This window comes from Coenobita brevimanus, chromosome 32 (genome assembly GCF_032717465.1).
Source record: "Coenobita brevimanus isolate Jiangsu-jjx chromosome 32, ASM3271746v2, whole genome shotgun sequence".
NCBI lineage: Eukaryota > Metazoa > Arthropoda > Malacostraca > Decapoda > Coenobitidae > Coenobita > Coenobita brevimanus.
Genome location: NC_136985.1, coordinates 13,772,641 through 13,783,938, shown reverse-complemented (window position 1 = coordinate 13,783,938; position 11,298 = coordinate 13,772,641). Strand labels below are relative to the sequence as shown.

The window sequence follows — 11,298 nt, the reverse complement described above, 5'->3', positions numbered from 1 at the left end:
TCACTTCCCCCCTCTGACTTCCTCATGACTGACATTAAAATTTCTTCAGCTGATGCATTTTCTGCCATCACTGGCCTCAATACTAACAAGGCATGGGCCTGATGGAGTCCCTCCTGTTTTCCTCAAGAACTGTGGTTGTGTGCTTACACCCTGCTTAGGTAAACTCTTTCGTCTTTGTCTTTCCACTTGTACCTTTCCTTCTTGCAGGAAGTTTGCTTTCATTCAGCCAGTCCCAAACAAGGGTGTCCATTCCCAACCCTCTAACTATCGTCCCATTGCTTTAACATCCTGCGTCTCAAAAATTTTCGATTCGATTTTCAACAGTAAAATTTAAAGCATCTTTCCTATAACAATCTTCTTTCTGATGGTCAGTATGGCTTCCGTCAGGGACACTCCACTGGCGATCTTCTCACCTATCTTTCAGACTCATGGTCATCCTCATTTCGGGACTTCGCCAAAAGCTTTGCCACTGCCTTTGACATCTTAAAGGCTTTCTATCAAGTCTGGCATAAAACTTTAATTTCCAAACTGCCCTCTTACAGTTTCTATCCTTCTATCTGTGCCTTCATCTCTAGCTTCCTTTCTGCTCGTTTAATAGCTACTGTTGTAGACGGCCATCGTTCTTCTCCTAGATCTATCAACAGTGGTGTTCGTCAGGGCTCTGTCCTATCACCAACTCTCTTCCTTATATTCATCAATGATCGTCTAAGCTGTGCGTCTAATCCTATCCAATCATACGCTGATGACTCCACCCTACACCTTTCCATTCAGTTCTCGCAATGCCCATCTCAGCAGTTACTTCAACAAACAAGGGATGAGACTATGGCACACCTAATATCTGACTTGGCTCGTATCTCTGACTGGGGTAAAAATAATATGGTTGTTTTTAATGCATCTAAGACTCAGTTCTTACACCTATCAACCTGTCAAAATCTTCCACAGGTATACCCACTAATGTTTAACAAAATTCAGCTTAATCCTGCATCATCCTTGAACATGCTTGGGGTTTCATTTACTCGGGACATATCTTGGAAAGATCATATTACATCTCTTGTAAAATCTGCTTCCAAGAGATTAGGTGTGCTAAGCCGACTCTGTTCTTTCTTTACCCCTGCACAATTGTTGACTCTATACAGGGGTTTTATCCGCCCCTGTGTGGAATACATCTCTCATGTGTGGGGAGGCTCTCCACACACAGCTCTTTTCAACAGGGTGGAGTCAAAGGCTTTTCGTCTCATCAACTCTCCTCCTCTTACTGACTCCCTTCAACCTCTGTCGCTTCGCCACACTGTTGCATCTTTCTCTCTTTTCTATCGCTACTTTAATGGTTACTGCTCCTCTGAATTGTCTGCATGCATTCTTCCACCTCTACGATGGGCGCGTAGCACCCGTCTAGCAGCAAGCTCTCATCCCTTTTCTGTCCAACTCTTTAATGCAAGAGTTAACAGTTACTCCCAGTCCTTCATTTATGCAACAGGTCAACTCTGGAACTGTCTCCCTCTGTATTTCCTGCTGCCTATGATCTCCAGTCTTTCAAACGCAGTGTGTCCAGGCATCTCGAAATGAATGGATCTTGAATTTGGCTCTCTCTTGCATTTTGTTTTTCTCTTGGAGGGAACTCTTATTGCGGGCTCATGGCCTTCGGTTCTTTCTTCCTCACATAAAAAACAACAACTAATTTTTAATAATATCCAGGTCAATCCTGCACCATCCTTGAACATGCTTGGGGTTTCATTCACACAGGACTTGTCTTGGAAAGATTATAAAGCATCTCTTGTAAAATCTGATTCCAAGAGATTGGGTGTGCTAAGCCAACTTTGTTCTCTTTTTACCCCTGCACAGTTGCTGACTTAATACGCCCATGTTTAGAGTACAACTCTCATGTGTGGAGAGGCTCCCCACATTCAGCTCTTTTCAATAGGGTGGAGTCAAAGACTTTTCGTTTCATCAACTTTCCTCCTCCTTCTGGCTCCCTTCAACCTCTTTCTCTTCGCCGAACTGTTACCTCTTTATCTCTTTTCTATTGGTATTTCAATGGTCACTGCTTCTCTGAACTGTCTGCTTGCATCCCTCCACCTCTTCCATGGGCCCATGGCACCCGTCTAGCAACAAACTCTCATGCCTTTTCAGTCCAACTCTCTAATGCAAGAGTTAACCATTACTCCCAGTCCTTCATTTATGCAACAGGTCAACTCTGGAACTGTCTCCCTCTGTCTGTATTTCCTACTTCCTATGATCTCCAGTCTTTCAAATGCAGTGTGACCAGGCATCTCAAAATGAATAAATCTTGAATTTGGCTCTCTTTTATATTGTTTTTGTTTTTTTCCTTGGAAGAAACGTTCATGCAGGCTCAGCCTTTGGTTTCTTCTTCCTCGGAAAAAAAAAAAAATCTCCGACAGCTTCAGAATTTAGTTTCCCAAGTATTACGCTCACTTCAATCTTAACCCCTGAATCCTGGGGGGGTCTGACAAGCGAAGCCCTTCGTGTATGCATTTATGTTTTCAACAGTCATGGCTGCATAATTACAGTCTACTGAACTTTCAGTTAAGGACCAGATTATTCACCGTCCTTCATCTTTCCATTGTACATGTCCCCAGGTCAGCTGTAGGTGGAGGCATTGTGGAGGTAATTTGGATAGCCACGAAAGGATGTTATAGTATGAGGTCGAGTCGGTAGTTACAGCCCACAGCCCTCGCCCCAGCCTGGGACAAAGAGGGATTCCATGTTTGCATACACTCTTGCTCCCCCTTGCCTCACTTGTCCTTGACACTCCTTTCCACTGCCCCTGGCCACTGCCACATGAATGAATCATCACCTTTATACGTTTGGCTAGCTCAGTTTATTTGCCCAATTTTTCCGTTTTATTAAGAGACAATGTGCATTACAGTGTGTTGGATTGGAGAGAAAAAAGAAATTCCAAGGTTCATTACACATGACTAGCCATTACAATTTATTTTACTTTCTCTGTGAGTACGTTTTCTGTATCACATAAATCTTTTGAGCTATCCCTGTGGTCATGTCCATTCCTGACACGCATAGTTTTCTTCTTTTCTAAAGCACTTATTTGGGTAAGTTTTTTCTGCACGAGAGGAACTGCACAAAAAAAAAAATGTATGATGCACTATATTGCAGCAATTCCTTTTTTTAAATGCATGAAAAAAAAAAAAACCTACATGCCTGAAAACTGATTCCTCTTAGCAAAAATAAATACACGACAATTGATTCCAAAATTGAAGATCTGTTCAAGATGCTTGGACACACTGCATTTCAAAGACTGGAAGTCATAGGCAGTAGGGAATACAGACAGAGGAAGACAGTTCCAAAGGTGACCTGTTGTACACATAAGGGACTGGCATTAACAGTTAACTCGTGCATTAGAAGGTTGGACAGAAAAGGGATAGGAGTTTGTGTCTACACTGATGCGACCTGCCTTCCATAGTGGTTGAGGGATGGAAGCAGAGAATTCAGAGGACCAGTGACCATTGACTTAATGAAAGAAAAGAGACAAATATGAAACAGCACGGGAAAGAGATAGAGGTTGAAGGCAGCCAGTAAGAGGAGGGGAGTTAACGAGATGAAAAGTCTTTGACTTTTGTTGTATGTGGGGCGCCTCCCTGCACATTAGTGGTGTACACAAGGACAAAATTAATATACCCTCTGTTTAAAGTCAGCAACTGTGCAGGGGTAAAGAAAGTACAAAGTCAACATAGCACACCTAATCACTCGGAAGCAGATTTTATAAAGGGAGGTAATATGATCTTTTCAAGATAAATCCCCAGAGAATGAAGCCCCAAGTTCAGGCATAATATAACACAATACTGTATGTAACTATACAGCTATAGGTAACAATATGTAAAACAGATAGTTATGTCTGAGTCCTCAAGGAAGAGTTAGATAACACATCCCCTTGCCTAAACGAACCAGGAATGTCCATTCACATAATGTATATCCACAACTTTTGTTGTCTCAGACCATCAAGAATCCTTAACCATACGATGTACCTCAAGCTTCCTCGTAGCCCAGATGACCAAGAATTTCATGACGTATTCAAACACGTGGAGTAACCAGCCCTAGTCAGTTAGTCATGTGATAGGAAGTTTACCATACACATCCTCCCCACGCTGTATATAATGTCGGAGAGATTCCCTTCAGATCAGAAGAAAGGGTTGGAGAGTAGGCCCGTTAACACGAGGGTTAGATACAGTGAGAAGGGGTTAGAGGGAGAAAGGGAAGAGAAGGGTTAGACAGAAGGTTCCGACGTTAGAGTCACGCTCTGCTAAACTGTAACTCACTTTTTTATAACTTTTTTTCAATAAACTTAGCAACCCAAGCGTGCTGTAACGGACCTCGTTGACGCTACTTCTCACTGCGTTATTCTGGCTGAGCTTAACGATCCATAATCAAGTGCCCTATCTCTCTACAAGTACCTAAAACTACACTATCGAGATTGGTGGCCAGATAACCTTCTCTGTATAATTACACCCCTTGGCTACCTCTTCTTACATTGGTGACAGCGGTGTACAACGATAAACCACGTCTGCTTACATTGGTGAACAGCAGTAATAACAAACCAACTACGATAAACTACGTCACTCGAGACTGGTGGCGAGCGGTGAAAATGAACCACAATCAAGCTATGCCTTATGAGTTTATACTAAGATATCTACCTCATTACGTTCACTGAGAGTTGTGGCGAGCTGTAAACGAAGCCGATTAACGCCTCAGTCACAGCAATCTACGACGATGCTCAATTTGGCGACTTCACACAATCAAACAAAAAACAAACAAGCAAAGCAGAGAGCGAGAGCTGGCGTCGCATCAGCACAGCTTAACTTCGTTCCTAATCGCTCCTAAACCACGATTATGAGAAACGGTATCGACAATAAACTATTTCAATCAACAACTCTTCAAGCATGCAAGTTAATCTCAACGAGTAAGGAAAATCAAACACTACGAGACGAAGAAGTGAACAAGGAAATAAGAAAGTGCATCTGTGTGTTGACCCAACTTCAGCACATTTTCTCCCCCTCCTCCACCACCCTCCACCATCACCTCCACCTTCTTCAACACTGTCACCACCATCTTCCCCACCACCACTACCGGACTGAGGCAGCTACTCAGTAGTATGTCATCATCAGCTGAGTGGGGACAACGACACCGAGTGCTGACGCAGACATACCAGGACCCTGACCTACTTCAAGCAACCCTACCAACACCTTTCACCCATCATCACTGTCATCAGCAGCAGCACCCTAGCCTGTATTCCCAACAAAGTTAATATCATTGAGTCGAACATTTACTCTATTAGTTTAATAGTACTACTTAATGTATATACAACGTTACATATATACACAGTGATAGACAAGATCCTTACACAAACATATAATACATACATATGAAAATCAAATAAGATCAGAAATTTAAATATAAGTACACATGTATCATTCATATTACAGTGACAGACAAAATCAAGTGAAAATGACTAACAAAAATGGAGCTAGCAACAGTGTGCTATACTCAACCACACACTCTAGTACTTGCAACCAATACCTTAAGATGAATTTTAAAATGAGCAAACATATCAAGCTGACTTCACAACCTTTGGAGGACTATAGTGTCAAGTGATGTGTGAAACTAAGTGAGCACTGAACATATTGTAAATGTTGTATATATAATTTTATACAAAATAACAAAATATGGGTTACATAATATAATATCTCAATTCAAACTGTGCAACATAACTAAGTCAATACACGCATGGTGTCTCCAACAAACCGTGCAACATAACTAAGCTAATACACCCATGGTGTCTCAAATAAACTGTGCAACATAACTAAGCTAATACACCCATGGTGTCTCACATAACTAATACACCTATGGTGTCTCATAACTAAGCTAATACACCCATGGTGTCTCAACTAAACTGCGCAACATAACTAAGCTAATACACATATGGTATCTCACATAAATAATACACCAATGGTGTCTCACATAACAAATACACCTATGGTGTCTCACATAACAAATACACCTATGGTGTCTCACATAACTAAGCTAATACACCCATGGTGTCTCACATAACTAAGCTAGTACACGTATGGTATCTCACATAACAAATACACCTATGGTGTCTCACATAACTAAGCTAATACACCCATGGTGTCTCAAATATACTCTGCAACATTGTCTCACATAACTAAGCTAATACATCCATGGTGTCTCAAATAAACTGTGCAACATAACTAGGATAATACACCTGTGATGTCTCACATAACTAAGCTAATACACCCATGCTGCCTCATGTAAACTGTGCAACGTAACTAAGCCAATACACCTATGGTGTCTCAAATAAACAAGTACATCAAATATGTCTGGTTCATAAGATGATTGTATTGCTATTATTGTATTAATTTTATATATATGTATCAGATATATACCTACAATGACCACACTTGTGAGTCCTACAGTTATGTTACACTTGTTACAGTTATGTAACTACAAACACTTGCATTACTGGAATTACAGTTGCTATAATTATGTAACTACAAACGATAGTATTACAACAATTATGTTACATTTCCTACAATTATGTATCTACAAATGATAGCATCACTATAATTGCTACAGTTGTTTTTATGGCCAACGCAATTAAGTAACAGTTGCATTAACAAAATGTAACCACAATTTTATGGGCAACACAATTGTGTAACAGTTGCATTAACAAGATGTAACTATAATATTATGGCAACAGTTGCAGTAACACAATGTTATGTTACAGTCACACTTGCGTAACAGTTGCATTAAAATTATACAACTACAATAGCATTAAGAAGATGTAACTGCAATTATATAATATTCATACTATTATGTTACTTTTACAATATTATGTATTTCACTTAATTAGCCTATAAGTTCAATGTAATATGTATTAATGTTATGACAATTTTATGTCGATGGTACACCAATTTCTCGTGACCGAGCGATATGTAGGCATAATATAACACAGTATTGTATGTAACTATATAGCTATAAGTAACAATATGTAAAACAGGTAGTTATGTCTGAGTCCTCCGGGAAGAGTTAGAGAACACATCCCCTTGCCTAGATGAACCAGGAATGTCCATTCTCATAATGTATATCCACAACCTTTGTTGTCCCAGACCATAAAGAATCCTTAACCATACGATGTATCTCAAACTTCCTCGTAGCCCAGACGACCAAGAATTTCATGACGTATTCAAACACTTGGAGTAACCAGTCCTAGTCAGTTAGTCCACGTGATACGATATTTACCATGCACATCCTCCCCACGCTGTATATAATGTTCGAGAGATTCCCTTCAGATCAGAAGAAAGGATTGGAGAATAGGCCTGGTAACACGAGGGTTAGATACAGTGAGAAAGAGTTAAGAGAAAGGGGAGAGAAGGGCCAGATAGAAGGTTCCGACGTTAGAGTCACACTCTGCTAAACTGTAACTCACTTTTTATAACTATGTTCAATAAATTTAGTAACCCAAGATTGCTGTAACTCATCTCGTTGACACTACGTCATACTACATTGTTCTGGCTGACCTTAACGATCCATATGCAAGTGCCCTCTCTCTCTCTCTACAAGTACCTAAAACTACATTATCAAGATTGGTGGCCAGATAACCTTCTCTGTATAATTACACCCCTCGGCTTCGTCTATTTACACATGTATGTTCAAAGATGATGCTGGAATGATATGGGTATTGTTAGAAATTATTGGATATTCCTACAGTAGATTTTAATGGGTCGAAAGATGTAAGAACTGGTTTTTCGATGCATTAAAAACAATATTACTTTTACCCAAATCAGAGGTATGAGCCAAGTCAGATATTAAGTGTGCCATAGACTCCTCTTTCGTTTGTTGAAGTAACTGTTAAGATGGACCCTGTGGGAAGTAGATGGAAAGGTGAGGGGTAGAGCCATCAGCATATGATGTGATTAGGGTGAGTCATTGATGAATAGAAGGAAGAGAGTTAGTGACAGACCATTGCCCTAAAGAACAACATTATTGATAGCTCGAGAAGAACATTGGCAGTCTACAACAACAGCTATAGAACAACTAGAGATAATAGAACATATGGGACTGAAACCGTAAGTGGGCCGTAAATTTAAGATTTATGCCAGACTAGACAGAATGCTTTTGAAATGTCAAGTGCAATGACAAATCTTTCACCGAAGTCCCGAAATGGGGATGACCAGGAGTCTTAACCCTTTCACTCGCAGATAAGTTTCATAAGTTTTCTGTGGCATGATGCATTGGCTTATCTCCTTTCCCCCCCTGCCTGCCACGCACTCCAAAAAAGTGTATTCTCAGCTTATTTTCACCACCCAAACATATTCATTTTGCCACAAAACCCACATATTCCAATTTGTTGATGTTTATTCTACACGACAAGAAAAAGAAAAAAAAACTATACGTGTGTTAGGGCCTCGGGAATAAACATTCGGGAACATAGATCTCACTTCCTAACCTCATAAGTCGAATGTTTACTGATCAATCTCTCCATGATATACAATCATTTGAAAGAGAATTTTATTTGCTTTTGAATGCCGGAAATCTTGGTTTGATACGAGATATGGTGTTCGAGTAATAAGCGAAAAAGTAAAACCCATTTCCGACAGACAACAGTTTTTTTTTTTTTTTTGAGGGGGGGGAGCTTTAATGAAAAACTTTTCGTGCCACTGTTATGTTTTTATTTTATCCCGTGCAGAATTTTATTGGCTTTCATTTGAGCCAACAACGGTGATCCTAGGCCTCATAGTTTTCAAGAAAAATGGAAAAAACTACATTGTACCAACACCATGTCGTGACTGTAGGGTGGTTTCCTGCCTCCTTGAAGCTCCTGCACATATTTCACCAATTCCTTGTGCACTAGATATGCACACTATATTCTTATGATTCACTGTCACTATTTCTATGGTTGAATACTCACATTAGGTGCAGGGTAGAGGCAGTGTAGTTGATTAGAAACAGTAGCACAATCTCCGTTGGGCCAGTGGCTGATAACGACCAGGAATGCTTCACAAACACCAAATTTCCTACTGCAAACATCAACCACGTTGAGTACACCGCTTCCCGTCCGATCAGCGAAGTTAAGCAACGTTGGGTCTTGTTAGTACTTGGATGGGTGACCGCCTGGGAACACCAGATGCTGTTGGCATCCCTACGTGTCAAGTGGGGTTGGTGGAGGATTAGTGCCTCTCCCTGTAAAACAATTAACTCTAAGCCCTTGACCACCTCGTTTGGGATACATGGCGTCTGGCAATGGATGGAAACATCAAATCTAATTACAACAGTGCCCAAACAATATACACAAGCACTATTGGTATAGTGAAATATGTTGCATGGCCGGGATGGGGGTAAGAGTGGAAATTTAAAGGGCCAAACTAAACAGTACCTTCCCCACTCACAGCTCATTTTGTACTGAATAACCTGTCTGCTTTCTTGCCGGTATCAGGACCCACAGTTGCCAATCATTACTTTTGATGAGGAGCAGGGAAGCTATGACGCCTCGAAAAATGACGCCAATCGGCTGAAAACTTTTCCTTTGACAAAAGTTGTTATGGTTTACTGATGACAAGAACGTCAATGAGTATGGGCGCAGCCACACCCACATGACGACAAGCGTGTCAATGCGTACGAAGGGGTTAAAGGAAAGTGAAAAGATAGCCAGTGAAGCACCCCTGCCTTAGCCCCTAATGGCAATCAGAGGTTATGATAGGAGAGATGCTTTAATTATTTTATTACAGGAGAGTTTCAAACACTTTACAAATACAGAAAGTTGGTGTAATTTTTTAATAGCATGTATTTCAAAAGTTTTTGAGTCTATTCTTAACTGATAATTTTTAAAGGATCTTTCTTGTCACAATGTTCTTTGCAATCATAAGAATGGTTCCGCCAGGGATGCTCTACTGGCAATCTTCTCATCTACCTTTCAGACTCGTGGTCATCCTCCTTTTGGGACTTTGGTGAAAGCTTTGTCATTGCACTTGACATCTCAAAGGCTTTTGATTGAGTCTGGCATGAATATTTGATTTCCAAACTGCCCTCTGACGGTTTCTTTTGTTCTATCTGTGTCTTTATCTATAGCTACCTGTCTGGCCGTACTATAGCTGCTGCTGTAGACTGCCATCATTTTTTTCCTAGAGCTATCAATAGTGGTGTTCCTCAGGGTTCTGTCCTATCACCAACTCTCTTTGGATCATCAATGACCTTCAGTGCTGTACATCTAACCCCATCCACTCATATGCTGATGACTCCACCCTTCACCTTTCCATTCACTTCCCACAGCATCTATCTCAGCACATACTTCAACAAACAAGGGATGAGGCTATGGCACACCTGATGTCTGACTTTGCTCACATCTCTGATTGGGGTAAAAGTAATCTTGTCGTTTTTAATGCATTACAAGCTCAGTTCTTACATCTATCAACCCGACAAAATCTTCGAAAGGAGTACCATCCAATTTTCAGCAATACCCAGCTTAATCCTGCGTCATCTTAAAACATACTTGGGGCTTCATTCTCTTGGGATTTATCATGGAAATGACATATTACCTCTCTTGTAAAATCTGCTTCCAAGATATTAGGTGTGCGAAGCCGACTCTGTGCTCTCTTTTTCCCTGCATAGTTGTTGACTTCATACACGGATTTTATTCACCCATGTGTAGAGTACAACTCTCATGTATGGTGAGATTCCTCATTTACAGCTCTTGTCAACAAGGTGGAGTCAAAAGCTTTTTGTCTCATCAAGACTCTCCTCCTTTACTAGCTGCCTTCAACCTCTGTATCTTCACTGTACTGTTGCATCTTTACATTATCTCTTTTCAGTCGCTACTTCAATGGTAACTGCTTGTCTGAACTGTATGGTTGCATCCTTCCTCCATTATGGCGGGTGCATGGCACCCGTGTAAGAACAAAATCTCATCCCTTTTCTGTCCAACTCTCTAATGCAAGAGTTAACCATTACTCCCAGTCTTTCATTTATGCAACAGGTCACCTCTGGAAGTGTCTCCCTCTGTCTGAACTTCCAACTGCCTATGATCTCCAGTCTTTCAGATGCAGTGTGTCCAGGGACCTCAAAAGGAACAGTGTTCTGGTGCCAATATTGTTTCCCATGGCTAGTTGTAGTTTCACACTATTGTTACATATTACATATGAAGTTGTTTATTCATAATTAACAGTGTACAACAAAGTGTGAATGATAAACAAACAAACGCCATTTCACTGTAAAGCGTGGCTTGGGATAGGATGCGCACTCAGACATCTT

At 40.7% G+C, this 11,298-nt stretch overlaps 1 pseudogene; it reads left to right on the top strand.

Annotated features, from left to right (window-relative positions):
- The first annotated feature begins 9,073 nt into the window (after positions 1 to 9,073).
- LOC145395689 (5S ribosomal RNA) lies at positions 9,074 to 9,190 on the top strand (annotated as a pseudogene).
- The last annotated feature ends 2,108 nt before the right edge of the window (positions 9,191 to 11,298 follow it).